This window comes from Heterocephalus glaber, unplaced genomic scaffold, assembly GCF_053883595.1.
Source record: "Heterocephalus glaber isolate CG9 unplaced genomic scaffold, H.glaber_assembly_v1.0 deba00001610, whole genome shotgun sequence".
Taxonomy (NCBI): Eukaryota; Metazoa; Chordata; class Mammalia; order Rodentia; family Bathyergidae; genus Heterocephalus; species Heterocephalus glaber.
Genome location: NW_028258381.1, coordinates 8230592 through 8252842, shown reverse-complemented (window position 1 = coordinate 8252842; position 22251 = coordinate 8230592). Strand labels below are relative to the sequence as shown.

General features: G+C 47.5%; 2 long non-coding RNA genes across 2 annotated transcripts; one reads left to right on the top strand and one right to left on the bottom strand.

Moving 5' to 3' along the window:
• The first annotated feature begins 10726 nt into the window (after nucleotides 1-10726).
• On the top strand, nucleotides 10727-21988 carry LOC147822597 (uncharacterized). Its single transcript, XR_015445404.1, has 5 exons — nucleotides 10727-10903; nucleotides 11188-12216; nucleotides 17051-17190; nucleotides 18694-18767; nucleotides 21040-21988. It is a non-coding gene; the product is annotated as an uncharacterized LOC147822597 (long non-coding RNA).
• LOC147822598 (uncharacterized) lies at nucleotides 11705-17057 on the bottom strand. The gene is made up of 3 exons (XR_015445403.1): nucleotides 15041-17057; nucleotides 13621-13730; nucleotides 11705-11886 (listed from the first exon to the last, which is right to left on the bottom strand). It is a non-coding gene; the product is annotated as an uncharacterized LOC147822598 (long non-coding RNA).
• Nucleotides 21989-22251: the final 263 nt, after the last annotated feature.

The window sequence follows — 22251 nt, the reverse complement described above, 5'->3', positions numbered from 1 at the left end:
AATACTCCCAAATTCATTCCTGGAAACAAGCATCACCTTGATCCCCAAACCAGAGAAAGACCCAACTGAAAAAGAGAACTATAGGCCAATCTCACTAATGAACATAGATGCAAAAATCCTTAATAAGATAATGGCAAACAGAATGCAGAAGATCATACACTCTGATCAAGTGGGATTCATCCCAGGGATGCAGGGATGGTTCAATATACGAAAATCAATCAATGTAATACACTATATCAATAGAGCCAAGGACAAAAACCATATGATTATCTCTATAGATGCAGAAAAAGCATTTGACAAAATCCAACATACATTTATGATAAAAACCCTACAAAAAATTGGAATAGATGGTCTCTACCTCAAACTGATAGAAGCCATCTATGAAAAACCAACAGCCAATATCATACTAAATGGTCAAAACCTGAAATCCTTCACACTAAAATCAGGAACAAGACAAGGATGTCCACTATCACCACTCTTGTTCAATATAGTTCTGGCAACATTAGCCACGGCAATTAGACAAGAGAAAGAAATCAAAGGAATAAAGATAGGTAATGAAGAAGTCAAATGGTCATTATTTGCAGATGCCATGGTACTCTATAAAGAAGACCCCAAGAACTCCACCAAAAGTCTTCTAGACTTAATAAGCAAATTCAGTAAAGTAGCTGGTTACAAGGTCAACACACAAAAATCAATAGCTTTCCTCTACACCAATGACAGACTCACTGAGAGAGAAATAGGGCAAAGAATTCCGTTCATAAGAGCATCCAAAAAACTGAAATACCTAGGAATCATCCTAAAGAAAGAAATCAAAGACCTCTTCTCTGAAAACTATGGCACTCTGAAAAGAGAGAGTGAAGAAGATATCAGAAAATGGACAGACATTCCCTGCTCCTGGGTAGGGAGGATTAATATAGTGAAAATGGCCATACTTCCAAAACTGCTATATAGATTTAATGCAATTCCAATTGAGATCCCAGCAGCATACTTCATAGACCTTGAGAAAACAATCCAAAAATTCATTTGGAACAAGAAGAGACCCAGAATAGCAAAAGCAATTCTAGGTAACAGAGACATGGCAGGGGGTATCACAATCCCCAACCTGTAACTCTACTACAAAGCTACTGTGATAAAAACAGCATGGTACTGGCAAAGAAACAGACTTGAGGACCAGTGGAACAGATTAGAAGATGCAGAAACAATGCCAGACACACTCAGCCATCTCATCTTTGACAAAGGAGCCAAACACCCTCACTGGAGGAAAGATAGCCTCTTTAATAAATGGTGCTGGAAAAATTGGGCTTCAACTTGCCAAAGATTCAAACTAGACCTGTATCTCTCACCATGCACTAAACTAAAATCAAAATGGATTAAAGATCTAAATATTAAAATAGAAACTCTGAACCAGTTGGAACAGAGGTTAGGTAGAACTCTTGAAGACAACGGTGGAGGAAAAGATTTTATGAACAAAACCTCAGTTGCCCGTGAACTAGCACAAACAATCAACAAATGGGATCTCTTCTTATTAAAAGGCTTCTGCACAGCAAGAGAAACCACCAGCAGTGTGAAGAGACAACCCACAATGTGGGAAAAAAATCTTCACCTGCTCTTCCTCAGACAAAGGTCTACTATCTCGAATCTATAAAGAACTTAAAAAGATCAGACCTCCCAAATTTAAAGACCCAATCGAAAAATGGGCAGCTGAAATGAACAGACATTTCTCAGACAAAGAAGTAGAAATAGCAAATAAATACATGAAAAAATGTTCAACATCACTGGTCATTCGAGAGATGCAAATGAAAACAACGCTGAGAATCCACTTCACTCCAGAAAGAATGGCTGCTATCATGAAATCAACCAATAACAAATGCTGGCAGGGCTGTGGGGAAAGAGGAACCCTGATCCACTGCTGGAGAGAGTGTAGACTGGTGCAAGCACTGTGGAAATCAGTATGGAGATATCTCAAAGAACTAGGACTGGAAGTCCCATTTGACCCTGCTATTCCACTGCTGGGGATCTTCCCCAAAGAATTAAAAGAATCATACCACAGTGATATATGTGCACCCATGTTCATAGCAGAGCAGTTTGTAATAGCTAAAACTTGGAAACAGCCCAAATGCCCATCAACTGGAGACTGGATAAAGAAAATGTGGTTTTTTTATAAAATGGAGTACTACTCAGCCATAAAAAATGAGAAATTAGAGACATTTATAGCTAAGTGGATGCCCATTGAGGCAATACTCTTAAGTGAAATAAATAGGACACACATGTGTAAATACCGAATAGTTTCTCTGGTGTGAGAAACTGAAAGTGTAAATAAGGACTAAATGTATAACAGGTAACGTGAAATAGGAAGAAAAGGGGCAAAGGGGAAGGAAGTGGGAGGGCTAGGGGAAAGGATAGAAGGGAATGGGATTAATATGAGAAAATGGAAAAATAGGAACAAAATCTTTGTAAATAGGGAGGACTGGAGGGGTTGAAGGGAGGGCTGGGCAAGGGTGAAAAATAAGAACTAAGAGAGACTATGTAAAGGTGCAAATTTCCAATGATGAATGTCATTATATTGTATACCTAAACTGTACCAATGATTAGAATGAATAATCGCAAATGTAAAATAGGAAGAAAAGGTCCAAAGGGGTAGGGGTAGTGGGAGGGGCAGGGGAAAGGAAAGAAGGGAAAGGAAAAATGATGAGAAATGGAAAAAATGGAAATAAAGTCTTTGTAAATAGGGAACGGTGGAGGGGGTGAAGGGAGGGCCAGGAATGGGGAAAAAATAAGAACCAAGATGCATTATGTAAAGATCTACTAGTCTGCTAAGGCTGCAACACGGCCAAGTGCCACACACCGGTGGCTTAAAGGATGAAAACTTCTTTCTTACAATGCGAGAGGCAGGAAATCAGAGATCAAGCTGTCAGCAGGCTTGGTTTCTTTTGGGTTTGTGCATGGCTGTCTTGCCACTGTGTTTTTCACATGCCCTTTTCTCTTCTGTGTTTGTGTCTAAATTTCCTCACCAGTCCTGTTGGGTTAGGGTCCATCCTAATGACCTCATCTAACTTCTCTACATCTTTAAAGATCCATCCTAAACACAACCCCACTCTGAAGTACTGGAGATTTGGACTTCAACATATGGATTTGGAGGTATGCCACTGAGCCTACAACTGTCCCTACCCTAACCCACAGAGTCAGTGACAACATTGCCTTGCAGGACACTAGGGCTTTGCAGATGTGGTTAAACAAGGATCTCGAGCTGGGGAGATGATTGTGAATTACCCAAGATCCCCTGGGAGGTTACTGTGGATTACCCAAAGTCCTCCTGGAGGTTACTGTGGATTACCCAAGATCCCTTGGGAGGTTACTCTGGGTTAACCGAGATCCCCAAAGTAATCACAAAGTATCAAGAGGGAGAGAGAGAGAGGTCAGAGTCAGAGCCAAGTATAGGACAACAGAAGCAGAGGAGACAGGCAAACACTTGGAGATTATTCTGCTGGCTTTGAAGATGGAGGAAGGGGGTGTAAGCCAAGGAATTCATGTGGCTCTGGAAAGTGGAAAGTGCCAGGACATGGACATGGATTCCATGAGCCTGCAGAAGGAACACAGTGCTGCTGAAACTGATTTCAGCTCAGTGAGACAATTTAGCCTCCAGAATTGTGAGACAATAAATGTGTGCCATTACATAAACCTCTAGGGCCGGGGATTTAGCTCAGTGGTTCCACCACCTGCCTCACAAGCGCAAGGACCCAAGTTCTATCCCCAGTACCAAAAAAAACAAAAAACCAACAAACATACATAAGCCTCTAAACTTATGATAATTTGCTATAGAAGAAATAGGAAAAACTAAGACAACTTCTCATTCAGGAAATATTTTGGAATCTGTGAAAATTAGGATGTAATGAGAAGGATAATAAGAGGTGGGGATGCTGGTAATCCTAGCACTGAGAAGGCTGAGGCAGGAGGAGGCTGTGAGTTCAAGGCCAGCCTGGGCTACACAATGAGTTCAAGGCCAGCCTGAACTACATAGTGGGACCTTGTCTCAAAAAAGAAATAGAGAGAGAGAGAGAGAGAGAGAGAGAGAGAGAGAGAGAGAGAGAGAGAGAGAGAGAGAGAAAGAAAGAAGAAAGAAAAAGTAGAGGTCAAAGGAAAAATACCAAAGAAAATGAGGGAGGAAAGGAATAAATGAGAAATCAAGGAATGCAATGATAAAGACAAATAAGAAAATTCAAAAAGTGGCAGAACCTAAAAGCATCTCTGTTGGTCTGGGAAAGATTATAATGTTAGAAAATAATGTCAAAATATTCAGCACGTAGCATGTGATAGCAGTGGCTGTGGAACCGGCCACCTGAAGAGAGTTGTCTCCTCCACAAGCATCCCCACTGGGCCTTCTGACCACCAGCAGAAGCTGGAGCCCTGTGAGAGCCACCAGGGAGCCCCATGAGATGGGAGCTTCACCAGCCACGAGGTCCAGGGCCAGCCGGGTCTGGAGCGGCCTTAGAGACAACAATGAATAAGCATAGGTCCCAGTCTGTCAGGGTAGATGACTTCAGCGTCCTCTTCAGCATGGTAAGAGCAATAAGCAATTCTCAGGGAGTGCCTACCATAGCTGAGCACCCACCCCGGAAACTGAATATACAAACAGGCAATGGCCAAGCCATATAAAAGGTAAACTCTGACCCAGCTGACACTAAGCAGCTAAGCAAGCCAGCCTCCTGCGTCCTGCACATAGGCAGTCAGGCTGCGGTCTCTAGTGACAATCCAGGAATTGAATAACGAATTCTAGGTTAATGGATTAATAATCAACCCCAAATGTCCAGGATGTGCTAAAAACCAACAGTTTCCTAGTGAACGGGTTAACTCAGCTTTCAAAGACCCGCCAGCCTCAAAGACCAGAGGCTCTGGATTCAAATCAGCTCATTCCTGGCTCAGAGCTGCTCTCCTGTGGGAAATGGACAAGGTGATGTGGGCAAGTGCTTGGGACACTGGAGTTGGCTTCTGCACCCCAGGCACAGTGGCACAGCGGGAACCTGAGGAGCAGCGAGTTCAGAGGAGATGCGCGGCTGGTTCCCACATAGATGTCAGGGCTCGGCAGGAACAGAAGAAAGAGGCCGCCTTCTCGGGCAGACTCTGTGAAGGGACAGAGGCCCCACAGAACAGCGCCAGCACAGAGCACTGCACCCCAGGCCCCTCCGCGAGGTCCTGCAACACAGACAGGCAGAGCCGGGCAGGAGGTCAGGCAGTGGAGGCTGCGGGGAGCCCAGTGGAAGGCCGCACTCCCCAGGCAGCAGTGCTGAGAAGAGCACAGGAGGACCACTGAGTGACCAGTGCTGGTGGGGAGCATTGGCGAAGAGTTTGCTCATGAGGAGGAGTGAGAAAGCCTCTGGCAAGACCACCCGAGGGAAAATGGCAGGGCTCCCTGGGAACAGGACACTGCTGCCCTGAGGACCCTCAAAAGCAAGGAATCAGCCCAGGTGAAGACCAGCTCCATTTGTAAGTCGCTTCTGAGGGTCCAGCAAAATGCATAGCCCCTAGCTACCCACAGACTGTGAGGCACTCGGCGCCCAGCAGGTGAGAGGACAGAGTCCTGCTTTCCTCCGAGGAAACTATATTCCCCTAACAAATTACCAGCCACTGAGTGGCTTAAAATGACAGGACTTTACTCTGGGGTCAGAATCATGCTGCTGGTTTGATGCCTGGACAAGCAGGTGCCTATTCCAGCATGGAAAGTGAGCAGCGTGCAAAAAAAAACGAGGCTGAGGACGAAGTGTGCACCTCAGGTGCATCTGAGTGGACACGGAGGAGGTGTGGCCTGACACTGTGACACTGTCCCTGCTGCCAATACACCCACCTGGCAGCCCTGTCCACATCCACACTGGTTCAGCCATACACCTCGGCAGAGTCCAGCTCCCAAAGCTGAAGGACTATGCAGATGCCGGTGACCCCTGGTGACCTGAGGGGGAAGTGCTGGAGGTCCCCTTAGCCCACCAGAAAAATTCAGGAAGCCAAATGGAGGTCTTCAGAGAGACCTCAGAAACCTGAGAGAAGGGCCTGAGGGAGGGCACGCAGCAGCATCAGAGGCACAGCCAATCCGAGCTGCGTCAGGCTGCAGGCCATGGGCAGGTGGCCCCTGGACACTAAATCATCCGACTTATTCCAGAGTCCAGACGGCACCTCAGCGCCAAGAACACCCAAGCTAAAGGGCACCAAGGCCTCCGCTGGGGACAGGCATGAGGTCTGAGATTTGTGAAGCAGCAGGGCGGACTGCTGCAGTTCCCCCCGCCCCCCAGCCCCCAGGGATGGCGAGTATGCAGGAGTGGCTGTGCTGACCAGCTGAGTCGCCCGCTGTACACACAAACCATCCCCTCACATCTGAGTTACTTGTCGGCTTTAAAATGTCCTCCACAGCTCAGAGCCTGCACTGCAGAGGGCGTGGGTGCTGGGGTGGACGCCTGGCTTTCCTGTCCCTGCAGGCTGGGCAGAAGGCCAGTGCTGGGGCCGCCCCTGACTGTGCTTTTGGTCAGCAGCAACTCAGAGCTGGCATTTTGAGCCCCCAGCCCTGCCCTCATCGCCCACTTGCACAAAAGAAGTAACCCTCGTCCCTCTGGAGGAGCAAATGCAGCAAACTGAACTCAACCCTCAGCTCACTTCTGACGGAAAGGAGGTTTGATTTGGATTTTACTGTACTGGAGATTGAACCCAGGACCTCAGCACTGAGCTGCATCCCCAGCCTTTTTTCACTTTCTGTTGTGAGACAGGGTCTCATAAGCTGCTAAGTTGCCGAGGCTGGCTTCAAATGTGATCTTCCTGCCTCAGCCTCCCAAGGTGCTGGGGTTGCAGGTGTACACCAAACACACCAGGCTTACTGAGTTTTAATAGAGTCTTTCAGCAGAGGAGACCGGGGCTGGGGGAAGGGAGCCAACCTGGGAAAGGGCCCTGAGGCTGCAGAGCTCGGCCCCGCCCCGTTCCCTGTCACAGCTACGACCGCGCGGGCTCCGGAAATTCTCCAAGCAGCAGGGTTGTGTGGGACCCAGAAGAGATGTCACGGCTTCCACGGGCCCCGGGAGGTATCCTGGAAGGTTCTGTGCGGCCCCTACATTTTGTTTCTCCTTCATCCCGGGTTCTGTGGGATTTGCGACTCACCTCTCTAGGAAATGTCTAGCCAGTCCTTCTCTGAAGGGACCCCCAACCCCCTCTGGCTGAATCTTCGTTCCAAGTGGGGTCTCAGGGTCTTTCCCCAACGCTCCTCTTCAGCAGGTGAGCAGAGCCTGCGGCGCTCAGGGAGCCCTGGAAGCCACGCTTCTAGGCTGGACAGTAGGTGGCGCTAGCTCCTAGCTATCTGCGCGACACTTACTGGACTGGGGTCTTTCGCGCTGAGCTGCACACCCAGCTCCTTCTTTCTTTTGTTATTTTGAGACAGCAACTGGCTAACTCAACAAGCGGTCCAGGCTGGCTTGGAACTTGCAGTCCTCTTGCGTGCGCCTCCCAGAGTGCTGGGATGAGGGGCATGTGGGATTTCAAGATGAGCTGTTCTCAGCTGCCCAGGGCAGTGACTCAGTCTTGCGGGGAAGGAATCTACCCTTCCAGGGGCCTGGAGCTGCAGGGCCAAGGCTGGAGAGCTCAGCTCGGGAGGGGAGAAAGGCAAAGCTGAACAGAAAAGACCAGAGGGGAAACCAGAGCAAAGCCATCGCAAAGTCTTTACAGTAGTAAGAGCTTGAAAATAAATAATGTAAATAAAACAGGAAAATACCACGCAGTCATTCACATGATCTTAAGGAGGAATAGCATTTAAATGGAAAGATAGCTGCTGTGTACAATTAAGTAAAAAAGCAGACCACAGAATGTGTGTAATGTAATAATCATGTACTGCATTATCTAAACTGGAGAATGGGACAAGGAGGCCCAGAAGGGAAGAAAGGAAGGAAGGAGGGATTCTACTAAGAGAAAAACCAACATTGATCAGTTCTGGTTTGTGGTTTATAATTAACATATTTAATGAAATTAAGAAATCTTTCCCCACAAAAAGAACAAGATTGAACAACTTTAGATATACCAATCTCATCTTTTAGGTGTGTTTAAAGGAAGAAAACCAAAATAATTTAGATCAAACTTTGATTCCTTATGAAGGAAGGAAGGAGGTGTTTGGGGTTTTAAGAGTTTGTCCCTCTGCACCCGCAAGTCTGACTCTGAGTCTGCAGATGCTGTTACTGGGAGTTGAGAGGAGAGAGTGCACCAGTTGGGCCGGGTGGAAGTCTGAGGGCTCCGTGTCCTTCACAGCTACTGCCCCATCCCACCACCCCATCACCAGGGCAGAGACCCCGGTGCCCCCCCCCGCCCCGAGGTCTCCCTTGGAGGTGCTACTGATTCGCAACCCACTGTGATTTCAGAATCAGCTGGATCAAGAGTGTCTTCCCCGATGCAACTGTTAACCAGCGATAAACCTAGAAGCGCTAATGTCTGGTTAGAGAGCAGCAGCTGACCAAGTCCTTTCTGGCATCCGTGGGAGAACAGAGAAGTCCTGAGGCCTAGAGAACCAGGAGGCAGCAGCAGCAGGAGGAGTTGGTGAGCTTCAGAAAGCAGTGCTGAGCCTGCCAGGCATGAGCGTCTGTCTTGGTTGGATCGAAGCCAACTTCCAGGGCTTTCATGGTGGTTTGTTGAGTGACTCATTGTAGCTGGCTGGGAGCTCTGCTGGTGGAACTAAGACATCAGATAGTGCATGATGCATGATGCCAGGTGCTAGGTGTCTCACTGCTGCCAGCCTTGTTCTAAAGGGGCTTCAGAAAACTCCTTGGTTAACTTTTCATTAAGTTACCAAAAGGCAGAAGATTTGGTTTCACATGCAAGGATAAACTTCAGTTTTATTGCTTGAGAGATTTTATAAAATTAATCCTTTTATTAAATTATTATAGTAAAAAAAACCCAGTAAAGATACCAAGGAACATTTTTAATATAGTTGTGTCCTGGCTGAAGTACTTTACTCTAAATTACATGTTTGGATTTATAAGTGTCAGATGGAAACTACAGATAATAGCCAATGCATGGAATTGCATTTTTAAGTCATAAACTATGACTGTGACATGGCTAAAATACAAAACTCATGTAGGGGAAGGGAGCTAGAGGGAGGGGGAAGGAGGATCAAAAGTGATCAAGATATGCTCTCTCTCTCTCTCTCTCTCTCTCTCTCTCTATATATATATATATATAAAACAAATGTAAATATCATGTATTCCATATACCAATAAAGAGACTCCCTTATTTACTGAGCACACATTGATAGTGTCCTCTGTAATTATGGATGTGTGGAGTAGTGCACTAGCACTAGGATAAAGACAGAGAGAGGAGGGAAAGGACACAGAGAGGGAATGAATATGTGGTCACCCGTTCCTGGAAGTCTGGGCTGGGTGCAGAGGTCCTGGCCCAGCATTGAACCTCTGGCCAGCTATCTGAACTGCTGGTGCCTGCCAACAATTCTGAGACATTTCTCCAGCCCTCCTTCAGAGTGATGAGGCAGAAAATCATTACTTTGACAGAGGCTGACTTAGAGCAATGGAGGACAGACAGTGAGACTACTTAGCTCAAGTCCAAGGGAGGAACTGGTTCTGCACCAACCAGGTGGGTTGGGAAACAGTATGAGGTACAGAGGAGAAAACAACACTAAACAAATAAAAATATCTGAGCCCCTGAGATGAAGGCTTGGCCCAACCACACAGATGATCCTGCTGGAGTTCACGACTCTGCTTAGAAGGGAGGGCTGCTGTAACCCTGAAGTTTCACTTGTGTTAACTGCATATTAAATTGAACTTATTTTACATGGCCAAGCTTAAACTAACTCTTCTGGAAACAGTATATAATCCATCCAGTGTATGGATATTATCATCTCAACAATGATGTGAAGGGAAAAAAAACAAGAAGAAAAATTGAGAAATTTTAGCTCTATAGACCAAGAGAAAAAGAGACAAAATTCAAATAACAAAAAGGAATAAAGAGGAAGCAGCACAATCAACCTTACAGAAATAAGAAAGATTACAAGGAATCCCATGAGTAAATTTATTCTAGCAAAATAGATATCTCAGGAGCCATGAACAAATTTCCTCCATCCCGATGATTCTTGTGCACAGTAAAGGAGTAATGTATTTGAAGAATCCTTGCAGCACTAACATTCCTTAAATAACATTATTTTTTGAATGTTCACTTTTTTATTAATTTTATTGGTACAATTTAAATATACGTAATGATCACATTCATCAAAGGGAATTTGTACCTGTACGTGATACATATTGATTCTTTTTCACTCAACCCACTCCCCTCTCATCAGCCTCCTCCCCCTTATTTACAAAAGCTTTGTTTCTATTTTTTTCCTTCTTTTCTGGTTTTTTTCCCCTTTCCCTTCCCTTTTCCCTTACCCTTAACAATTTCCCTTTTCTTTAGAACAGTTCTTCCTATTTCATTTTATTATACATTTTTGTCCTTATTTACCTTTCAGTTTCCCATACCAGAGAGACAAAACAATATTTACACGTGTGTGTGAATAACATTCTTTACACAGTCCTTCTCTTCAGTGAAGATCTGGCTTTGGAAGACGTAGAATCAGAAAGTGTCAGAGCTGCAAGGGCATGTAAGAAGGCACACACCCCAGCCCCCGAAGCTTCACTTGCCTCTGCCACAGCCCAGCGTGTGGCCCTCTGCCAGTGCTGACTCCTTCCGTGAGAGAGATGCTCTCTTCCTGCCAATGCTGGCAGCTGCATTTGGGGCTGTTTGATTCGCAGGTCTTCTCATGAAATTCTACCCGACTATCAGTCCCTTGGGATCCTGTAAACCAGCATTCCATGATGGCCCAGGACACATGGGAAGACACATTTTACAGCTCCCAAACCTCTACCCCTGTGCCCTGAGCATTCTCTGGGCCCTCAACAAGGTAAGTGCTTTGGCTTTGGTGTTGTGTTCTGGGTTATTTATAGTTTCCTAAACACGTGGCTACTGAGAATAGACCCGCGTTGCAGGTGCAGCCCACCAGCACGGCGTGCAGCGGAGCTGACACTTCCCTCTGCCTCCCAGTCCTGTGCTGTGTAAACGCAGTCTGAGCTCAGTTATCTCACAAACTGATGACTCGCATGGAGACAGCCATCTAGAAAATGCACTAAGAGCTCGGTGTATGTGTCTCAGGTGATGTTACAAAGCTAACTATTCCTCATCCTGCAGGTGAGCATGCGACCATGCAGATGAGGACAAGACTGCCTGGAGGCTTCGCTTGTCAAGCTCTTTTTGAATCCTGATTTTGTCTCACAAGCCCATGTAACCTACAGGGTCACTGTGCCTTCTTTTGGTCGAATTCTGAGGTTGGGAGAAGAGGAGTTCTGCTTCTCTATACCTCCCCGGAGCAGGTGGGGTCCAAATGGCCCTTTCAAGAGGGTAGGTAGAGCCTGCAGGAACAATCGTGTGCTGTCCAAACCCTGGGCCTGGAGGGAAATCCAGACACACTGTCCAAAGGACATGACTAGCATTGGCCCCAGATGGCCCATGTGTTTCCAAAGGAAGAGCATGGATTCTTCCTCTGGAGGTTGTGAGGGAAGCAACCAAGGGCCTGGCAGGCAAGAAGCCAAGGTCTAGGAAGCTCTCCTAAAGCCTACATACAGCTCTCTGGAGTGTGCAAAGGAGGGGCTGTGTTCAGGAAGCAAACCTAGTGGGAAGAAGACAGGAAGCACAACAGAATACCAGGCCAGACGGAGTGGGCTTTGCCGAGCTTTTGGCAGGAAGAGTTGAGGGACGCAAGCTTCCTGCTGAGGCCAGTGCTGACAACTTGCCGATTGACTTCCCAGGAGGAGATGGGTTCAGGGTTGAGATGGGCAGTGCTGAAGATGATCCACCTGGACGTGGTTGCAAGAAATGATGGAGCCAGAGCTGAAAATGAGAATGGAAAGAACGCACACCGTCACCGTGACTCCAGTGAGCTGGACGTGGTAGTGCACTCCTGTCATCCCCGCACTCTAGAAGGCTGAGTGAGGCAGGATTGCAAGTTCAAGCCCAGCCTGGGCAACGTGTGACTTAGAAAGAACTTGTTTCAAAGTTTCAAAAAAAAAATAAAAAGGGTGCTGGGGATGCAGCTAGTTGTGAAGGCCCTGGGTTCAATCCCCAGTACTGAAGAAGGAGGGGAGGAGGAAGAGGAGAAGGAGACAGCTCCAGTGAGAGTGGTGCAGAGGACACAGCCCAGGACAAGGCCGAGCACATACTGTGAGTCTGCACCACTCCCTCCCTCCCTCCCTCCGTGGCTTGAATTCCCCTTCTGTGTATTTTTATTTATTTTTCTTTAAGCTCTGATTTCCCTGAAAGCTGTCTCCCCTGCACTGTGTTTCTGCCTTCTACCCCCTCCAGAAGGACATGTGCTGGAATCAGAGCTCAACACGCCCAGATGCATCGCACTTAGACTGTCATTTACCCATCTGAAGGGACAGAGTGGGGGAGAAAATCAAAGGCCTTGTTGGATTTTACTAACACTGTCACCCACCCCGCCAAGTCTGCCCCATTCCTAAATCACAAAGGAAATGAAGCTACTTCTTTGGCATAGTTTAAATTGAACCCCATGCCAAATTCTAGTTCCCTATTACTTTCACCATAATGTTGTTCAGCCATTAAAATGCTATGTTATCTGAGTTCAGGCTTGTTTTCTAAGAACAAAAAAGTAATTCATTTGCTTAAACATTCTAAAAGCCTCTAGTACAGTTGTGTAAAGTGTACCTCTACCCTACCAAAGGAATGCTTGCTCCTCTTTGGTCTGACACACTCCCAGTCTTGCGACCTTGAAAGACTCCTGGCCTCATCCATGAGTCCAGCTGCTCAGCATCTGAAATTCCTTCAGGCCAGGCCTATAGAGCAACCACCTCTCTCTCGGAAGAAGTGACAAACTAGCTGGGTTGGCTATATCCAGACCATGGCCATGTTCATTTGGCTCAGAAGTTTATAAACTTTGAAATAGTTGCCAACATTGAACATTGAGAACCTCACATCAAATGAGGATGCCTGGCTTCTCCTGAAGGTGGGGAGCTGTAAGCTCCTGAGTCCACAGACCTGCTCGGGTGGGGCTCAGCAGCTACCATCTCCCTAGGGTGCATGCAGTTCTGGAAAGTCCCACTTGGCCCACTTGGACCATTCACATTGGCTTCTGGCCCCTTTGGCGTGCAGACTGATTCCTGGCTTCAGGTTCACCCTTTGTCATGGTGTGCTAGCTTTGTGTCCCTGTGACAACAGACCTGACATGATCGGCTTTTAAGGGGGAAAGGTTTGCTTTGGCTCACAGTACTAGAGGTCTCGCTTCACAGTCATTGGCCCCAGTTGCCTTTGTGCCTGTGGCGAAGTGTTACATCCCAGTGGGGGGTGTGATACCATGGAGTTGCCCCCCACCCCACCCTTCCCCGCCCACCCTGTCCTGGCAGCCAGATAGTGAAGGAAGAGACATGAGGGCCGCGGCTCCAATGACCCAGCTTCCCTATACTCCACCCCAACTGATAAGGTTTCCTCTGGCTCCCAAGAACACAAGGGCCAGGAAGCAAGCCTGCAACACATGGCTCTGGGAATGTGTCAGTCAGCTTTTCATTTCCAAATACCTAGGAAAAACAACTTAGAGGAGGACAGGTTTACCTTGGTTCATAGTCTCAGAGGTTTCAGAGGGCTCCCTGGCTGTAGGGCTGTGGTGAGGAAGAAGCATCATGGCAGACAGTCATGGCAGAGGAGAGCTGCTCACCTCACGGCTGCCAGGAAGAAGAGAGGGGGAAAGAGCGAGGAGGAAGGGGCCAGGGACCAGATATAGTTCCAAGGTTACAGCCCCAAGACCTGCTCCCTTTGACCAAGCCCCATCCCCTAAAGTCCCATCCCTTCCCAATAATACCATTGAATGGGTCCAGCAATGACATCAGAGCCCCCATGCTCCAACCGCCTTCTGAAAGCTCCACTTGGGATATAAACCTTCACAGGGGACACTCAAGATCTAAACTGCAGAGCCTGGGCTCCATTTCCCCCTTCTAGCTCTAAAATTCCTAATCTGGAGCTGAAACCGTGCAAAGTGAGAACTAAGACGCAGCCTGTGGGTCGGGGTTCTGGAAAGGGGCAAATGGCTGTGCAGCACCAACACTCGCTGACCTTTCGGCCTACTTCTCAATTCTCACAGTAGCCCAGGGCAGCAGGCGCCACTGCCACCCCATTTCTAGGAAGACACAGGCTCGGCGATGTCAGCCGATTTGTCCAGAAGTAACTGCCTTCTCCACCACTGCTACTGGTTCGCACTGCTACTGGTTCGCACTGCTACCACTGGACACCGCCTGCCCCAGACCTAGTGTTCAGACTGGTTTTCTGCCTCACCCTCAACACTCTGGATAAGTCCTGGTATTGGTGCTCTGACCCTCAGCGCGCTCCCTCAGGGTCTGCGAGATGTTGGGGTCCCCCTCGTGCTGTGTCACCCATTTCTCCATCAGAGCTCAGAATCACTCCTGTGACTTCTTGCTACTCTCTTGGCAGGTGTCAAGACAGGGAGTCTGTCCAACAAGAATCCTTAGTGACACCTCAAGGCTCTGAAGAGCAGAACTGTCGGTAGAACAAGTGTGAATGGCAGGAGAAATGAAGTACGAGGGAGACCTGTAAACATTCCTCAGGAGGCAGGGAGTCTGCACATTTACTCTCCATCCCAGACCCCTACAGGGTCTCCAGGGGCAGCTTGGTGGTGAGGAAATGGGTTAGCACCTTCACCTGTCCTTGCAAATATGGCAGAAACTGAAGGAAAGTAGAGAAACACCCCTCTGAAGAACATCTATGTGGCCTGGATGGCAAGGGCAGGAACCCACCCAGACTCCTAACACCTCTCCCAGGCAGGCTGAACAAATGCAGATCCAAGGTTGTGGGTACAGTCAGCAGTTTGTGGAGTATAGTTACTGGGGCCGCTGAATGCTGGAAACCTACTAGCCCTGTATGCAGGGTTTCACTCCTGTGCTGAGAGTCACTTGAGATTCTGCTAACTGCAAACCCCAGTGGGCTCTGGGGATTCAGCCCCTGGCCCTGTGGAGCTGACCTTTTAGAAGAAGTAGACTTTCAGCAACAAAATGCACAGCCTTTTCAATGTAAGTGCTGCACATACAAAACACAGCATGCTTCCCAGACAGCAGACATCACCAGCCAATCTCCCTGCAAAGGAACATTTGGGCTGTGACCTGCAAGAGGAACAGAGCTGATAAAGGCACAGGAGGGAAAGTGTGAGCCTTCCAGGCCTCAGGAGCAGGAAGTTCCCAGGACCTGACGAAAGGTGAAGCCACCACTTCCCCTGGCTGGAAGAGGCCACAGCCAGCACCCCACCCCCGGGCACAGAAAGGGGAGGGGCAGTGACCTTGGCAAAGGTCACACCGTGCAGGGCCAATAGCAGACTTCAGGGCTCTGAGATCTGTCCTGAGAGCTTGGGAAGACTATGGCATTCTCGGCTGGGAAGGGCATGAAACCAGCACGGGTGCAGGTCGGCCAGCAGTGTGTGTAAAGAGAGGTCAGAAGTGTGGAGGAGTAGACACCAGAGCCAACCACAGATGATTCAAGGGCAGGGAACAGAGATACTTGGGGCAGGTTTCTCACCAGCCGTATGACAGGCCCCAGGGCTGGGTCAGTCTCTGCCGTGCTGCTGCTCAGTGCCCGGGAGGTTTAGCACTCTGGCCTCTGCTCCCGGTGCCAGTAGCTCCCTCCTTCCCAGAGGCATGACAGCCAGTAACAGGCTCAGACATTACCCAGCGCCCCTTGAGGTATATCACCCTCCCTATTGCTGTCCCAGATACCCGAGATAATTGACCACTGTATTCTGGTCAAGGTCTTGGAGATGCTGACTGAGGATCAGCTGGTCCTGTTGCTTTTGTGGCAGCATCTATGACTGGGTATATGACACAGCAGCAAAACTGCTCACCTGAGGTCTGGGGACAAAAGAGAGAGTGAGGGATGGGTGGAGTCCTTGTATCCCCTTCAAGGCCTCCCAATGCCCAAAGACCCCCCCACATCCCTTTCCTAAAGTCCCACCAACTCCTAACAGTGCCTGCCATCCTGGGGACACACAGCCTCAAGGTATCCTGAGATCCAAACCATGGCAGTAGGCAGAAATGCCTGCAGTTGAGAACACAGCTGCTGGTGTGGGGTGATGGGAGGAGAGAGAAGGAGAGGTGGCAGGTCCAGACAGGAAGATGGAGGCTGCTCCACCCACCCCGTTAGGGCCCAGTCCTGGGAACGAACCAGCAGCCTGGTGCCAGGGCTGGCGCCTCTGTGGCCCACAGGGGCCAAGGACAGCAACAGCATCACACCCCAGGTGTCAGCCCACAGGGGTCCCCTCATGCCATCAAGTCCAGCCAGCCTTCCTGAGAGTCAGCTGTTTCACCCTTTTGTGCATAGCAGGCTGCGTGGTGCTGGCTCTCTTCTGAAGCTCCTGGGAGCCCCTTTTCCTTGCAGAATGGGTCTCTGTGTTTCTAGGGACCAAATAATTTGGTAACATGATTTGAGCTGGTGACATGGCGAAATGGAGGTGAGATGGGTCCATGTGAGCACTTATTTATAAAACTTCTGAGAAGAAAGATACAACTTGCTCCTCTCTATTATTAAGCAAAAGAACATCTCATCCTTTTTCATCAATCTGGAAGATTGCACTATGGCTCATGCACAGCCTGTCTCTTGGTCACAGTTTAATTGAAAACTTGCACATGAAGTAAGCTTGCTGGGTGAAATCCAGGACACCCCCTAGTTAGATTTAATATCAGACAAACAGCAAATACAGTTCTCATATGCATATGTCCACAGTATCACACGAGATATGATCCTACTAAAAAACATGCAGTTTTTAGGAATTCAAATTTAGCTTGGCATCCTGTATTTTTACTTACTAAATCTGGAGATCTTCATATGGAGCAGTCTGGAGTTCAGTCTTCAGCCTTATAAGCAGGATATTTTAAATGTGTCTGTTTAATATATCTTTTCTGTCCCATGGAGAATTTGAAGTGGCTGATTGAAGCTGAGTTCCTTTGGGTGACTTGTCACACGTGACTCATTTATTCTTTTTTAGAAGAGAAGCGTGTCCTGAACCAGGATGGAGGCCCCTCCTCGGGCCGAAGGAACAAGGCTCCTTCTCTCCCCATCCTGCCAGCCCCGGGACCCTCCCGCTCAGGTGACTTGTGCCACCTGAAGGCTGGAATGGAATTCCAGGTGGGTCTGACCCACCTCTCAGGCTCCAATGCACTCCTGGACTGAGACTCAGCCCTTCACCCTCTACCCACCTCATATGCACTCAGATCCCTGAGGATGACTGGCTCCTGTAGACAGAGGTGCTGGCCGACACAACCCAGGTGCCCTGGCCCTGGGCCAGAAGTGGATCCAGGAATGTGACATCCTTTTAAAAGTTGTGTTATGGTGACCATAATAGAGACCATCATGAAGACTTTGGAGATGTGTGTGTGCACAAGTGAGAGAGAGAGAGAGAGAGAGAGAGAGAGAGAGAGGGAGAGAGAGGGAGAGAGTCAGTGCCTTTTAAATGAGCTCCATCTCCCACAAATCCTGCCGTGCTGAGCTGACTTAATGCCACCCTGGTGGAAGTGACACCTGCAACCAAAAAGGTGCCTCCGGTCTCAACCTCACCTGATCCTCCAGGGAAGGGTGGAGGGAAGAGACAGGAAGTGCTGCCAGGCTCAGGCCTAAAGCCCACAGCAAGGCGCTGTTCACAGGACACCCTCTCCAGATGCTCCTGGAAAAGTCTGAATAATGCAGAAATCAGGCTATGGGCTCCAGATGGCTCAGCGCTCTCCTAGGTGCTCATTATCCATGGATCATTTGTATGACTCACACTAAGGGTGGGTGGTAAGTGGGTGTGAGTATCGTTTCTCTCTAATAGAGCAAGGATGCTAAGATCGGCCACAGAGTGGTAATCAGATTCACAACAACTTTTTTCACTTTATTTTTAGATAACTATTATTAGGAAAGTGTAAACCCATGCTAGCGCAGCAAGTCCTCGCCCACCTGTTAGTCAACTACCGTATACAGATGGATGCATGGCCAGTTCTATTCCATCACCACTACCTTCTTTCCCATGTTATTTGAAGTAAATCCCAATCATTCTACCACTTTATCTAGAAATGTTTAGTATGAATCTCTGGAAGGTAAGGACTCATTTTTTAAACACAATCGTCTTACCAATTTTTTACCTAAGGAAGAACTAATTTCCTCAGTAGCATCAAGTACCCAATCAGTGTTCAAAGGTCCAATTATCTTATAAGTCATATTGTTGGAATTAAAATACAAATTAGGTCTACATATTCATATATAATATCTAAAGTTCCCTCCATATTGTATTTTTCTTTGCAATTTACTTTTTCTGTAAAGCTTACCATAGTATGGATTGTTCTGATTGAATTCCCAAGATGCCATTTAATTTAACTCTCTGTCCTCCATATTTTCTGCAGATTTCTAGCTGTAGGTTTGATCCACTTTCTCTTGTAATAGTTCTTCATAGGTGGTACTACTGTCTGCTTCCAAAAGGAAGAATCTCTCTCTCTCTCTCTCTCTCTCTCTCTCTCTCTCTCTCTCATCTGTCTCTCTCATCTACATCTCTCTCTCTCTTTCATTATCTGCCATTGATATTCAAGGTCTAGGTATCTTAATTTATTACTCATAGTAAAACATAATATTTTAACTTGGTGTTTCTTTATCTTTTAGCTAAAGTACCTCACAGAAAGGAATTTTCCTCTTCTCCTCCCTGGCTATTCAATAGCACAATACATAGAGTAAAGGTAAGTAAGTTGAATGTTTGATTCTTTTCCATATGCACCACTTCTAAAGGTACCACTTTTTAAAATAAAAGTTGAAGTGTTAGCATTCTGTAATAGTGTCAATTAGATTTCCTTTCAGTGTATCATTTAGATTAATATAAATGCACTTGATAGATCAGGGAGACACAAAATTGAAGTATATGGAAGATTTGAAGCATCATAGGGCTGTATCAATAATTGAAGTAAATGCACTTTTAGTTGAAAGATAATACATGTCCCATAGAATTCACTCTTTTAAAAGTGCACAGTTAGGTGGTTTTAAATATATTCACAAAGTTGCACAACACCACCAAAGATTCTGTAACTTTTTATAACCCCCCAAAGAAACCCTATGCCCATTGGCAGTCAGTCATCCTCTCTTCTGGCTACTCCCAACCCCTGGAAACTCATAATCCACTTTCTGTCTCTATGGCTTTGTCTAAAAATATTTTTTTCAGTGCTGGGTATCAAACCCAGGTCCTCACTCATGCTAGGCTAGAACTTTACCACACATCCCCAACCCTTGAAAATACATACCTTGCAAGCACATTTCTAATATGTTACAAATTGACTATATATATCAGAGAGCATATCTCAGCAAATTCCAAAGGGCTGATATCATACTGACCACATTCTTTGACAATGTTGTAAACAAGTTAGGAAATAGATAAGAAGCCAGGCATGATAGTACACACCTGCCATCCCAGCACTCAGAGCACAAGGGCAGGATAGGAGGTCTGAACCCAGCATGGGCAACTGGCAACTGGGCAACTTAGCAACTTAGTGAGACCCTATCTCAAAAAAATAAAAAAGTTCCAGGGGCTGTAGCTCAGCGTGAAGGCTATGGGTTCAACCCACAGTACCACAGTCAATAATCAAACAATCAATGCAAGTATACCATATAACTAGAAGGCTAGTGACCCACTTACTTGATTCATGGATTAGAGTCCGTGGATCATGATGTCAGTATTCATGCTTCCCAGGAAATCCCCTCCTTTGGGACTAGTTAAACCTACGTGCAAAACTAATTAGATGTCAAGTGAAAGGTATGTGAGAGTTTTCAAAGTCCTTTCCTAGAAATATGAAAGAGACAGAGGGAGGAAGGGAAAGAGGGAGGTCATGGATCTGAAGAAGCCTGGGCTGCAACGATGCTGACCTGAGAACAGGTGGAGCCACAAAGCCAGCGTCCAGAGCTCAGACAGCCCTGCCTGTTGGCCTTGTCTTTCTAGGGGCAGAGCTGCTTGGCTGGACCTGAACGTGTGCCTGCCCTGGTGCCATAAGCACCACTGATTCATGAGAAGATGGAGCACCCCTGCCTGCTGCCTGTGCTCAAGCTCCTTGCACTGTGACACGTGGCCCCATAGTGTCTCCTAGTTGCAAATGCTGGTCCTATCTCCCTCAGTTGCATAATGTGAAGAATCCCTTGGGCTGGAGATTTAGCTCAGTGGTTCCAGTGCCTGCCTCGCAAGCACAAGGTCCCGAGTTCAATCCCTGGTACCAAAAAATAACCCCAAAAAACAAAAAAAGAATCCCTCTGTCTTCATGACTTTCTCACTGCTGGAACAAAACACCTGACACCCACATCTGACAGGAAGAGAGGTTGATTTTGGCTCACAGATCCAGTCAATGGTTGGCTGGCTCCAAGGCAGGAACAGCGTTCAAAGAGTCACATATCTGTGTGTGTTGTTTTTTTTTTTTGGTACGGGGGATCGAACTCAGGACCTTGTGCTTGCAAGGCAGGTGCCGGAACCACTGAGCTAAATCCCCAGCCCAAGAGTCACATATCTGTGGCGGCCTCAGAAACATAAGGTTTGGAACTTCGTGAACAGAGATGAGCCACATCATGAGTTTAAGAAGATGAAAGTACAGCAGTGACAAGCATAGTCAATATATCACCATATACCGAGTCAGGAGACAGCACCCAAGATGAAGGGGAGTTTTCTAGGGCAGGACCGTGCATGAGATGGAGCCTTTGGCAGACAAGAGAATAAACACCACACTGCATCCATATGTTGGTTTCTTAAGTACTATGTTCAGACAGAACTGACTTGGTGCCAACAGTCTTGCGTGGCTGGAAGGGATCATTCCTAGCCTTGGCCAGAGCCTGGGAATGGTCAGTTTTTTGTGTGTTAACAGTTATCTCTACACACTGCTTTCCCAGGAGATAGCCTCTCTGCAGAAAGGTAGCAGCCAGCGTCATTTCAGCAAACACCTACATTTCACTGACCCTCATTTTTAACCCTTTCCCCGACAGGTGAAGGGCCAGGTGGAGGAGAGCTGCTCACCTCAAGGCAGCCAGGAAGGAGAGAAGGGAGGAGCCCAGGACAAGGACACACCTCCCAGGTCATACCCCAGGGGTGGCCTCTAGCCACCCCTACTTCCTCACAGCACATTTGGTTACTGAATTCATCCATGGATGAATCCACTGACAGCACAGCACCCCAGGATCCAGTTGCTTCTCACACACAGTGGCCTGGGGAGACTTTAGATCTAAAACATGCTACCTTCCCAAGAGCTAAACAACTTCCACTGCTCCCATGTCGGTGACCCCTTCCTCTAGTGGTCCTTTAATCACACCATGAGTCCTGTGTTACAGCTTGAATTTCAAGCAGCCCCAGCATCTGCACCTCAGACACAGCAACACTCAGATACATTTTTCAGCCACTGTGGATGAGAATAGCTGGACAGAACATGATGCTAATGGCAGAAAGCAGACCATAGGGATAGAAGGAAAGATGGACCCACACTCGGCAAGCTGAGGAGCCCACTCTCTGGGTCTCTCTGCTCCAGGGACACTTCTGGCTCTCCTGCTCTCCTACTAATGTGCTGAAGGCATTCTTTGGAGCTCTGGAATGTTTTTGAAGGACACAGGGCCTCATGACTCAGCCTGTGAGCAGGAGCTGGGCAGAGCCCAGTCAACTGTGCGAGTGTACTGGTACCAGTGTTCCACAGAGCCACTGGTCCCATCAGGGTCAAGGTGCCCCCTGAGGACAGCAGCAGGACATCAGCACCCACCACACGAAGTGGACTGTGGTTCCAGGCAGTGCTGGCAGCAAATTCCAGAGCCCTGCAATCAATACACATCTAAGAATGCAAAAACGCTTTCTGAACAGGAGAATAATTTGGGGTCCTGTAAACTTCCAGCTTTACCAGGAAAAAGTGACAGAAGGATCAAGCTTGGGATTCCAATAATTGGCGATTTTTAACCAAGAAGAGAAAAGTTTATTCCTTTTTATTACCTTTCTTAATCTGGTGGCCAGGAAAAAATAGTCACATATGAAATTCCAAGTTGTTTCAGAATTTAGTGTAAAACAGCAGCCAGTGAGCTTTCCTTCATCTAAAACTGTCCTGTTCAAACAGTTGTCAGGTGATAACTTCCTGAGCCAAGCCTCAAGGCCCACAGATGGACAGCTAGAAGCCATGGCAAAGGACCAAAAGGATATCTGCTCAGGGTCTGCCAATGGGG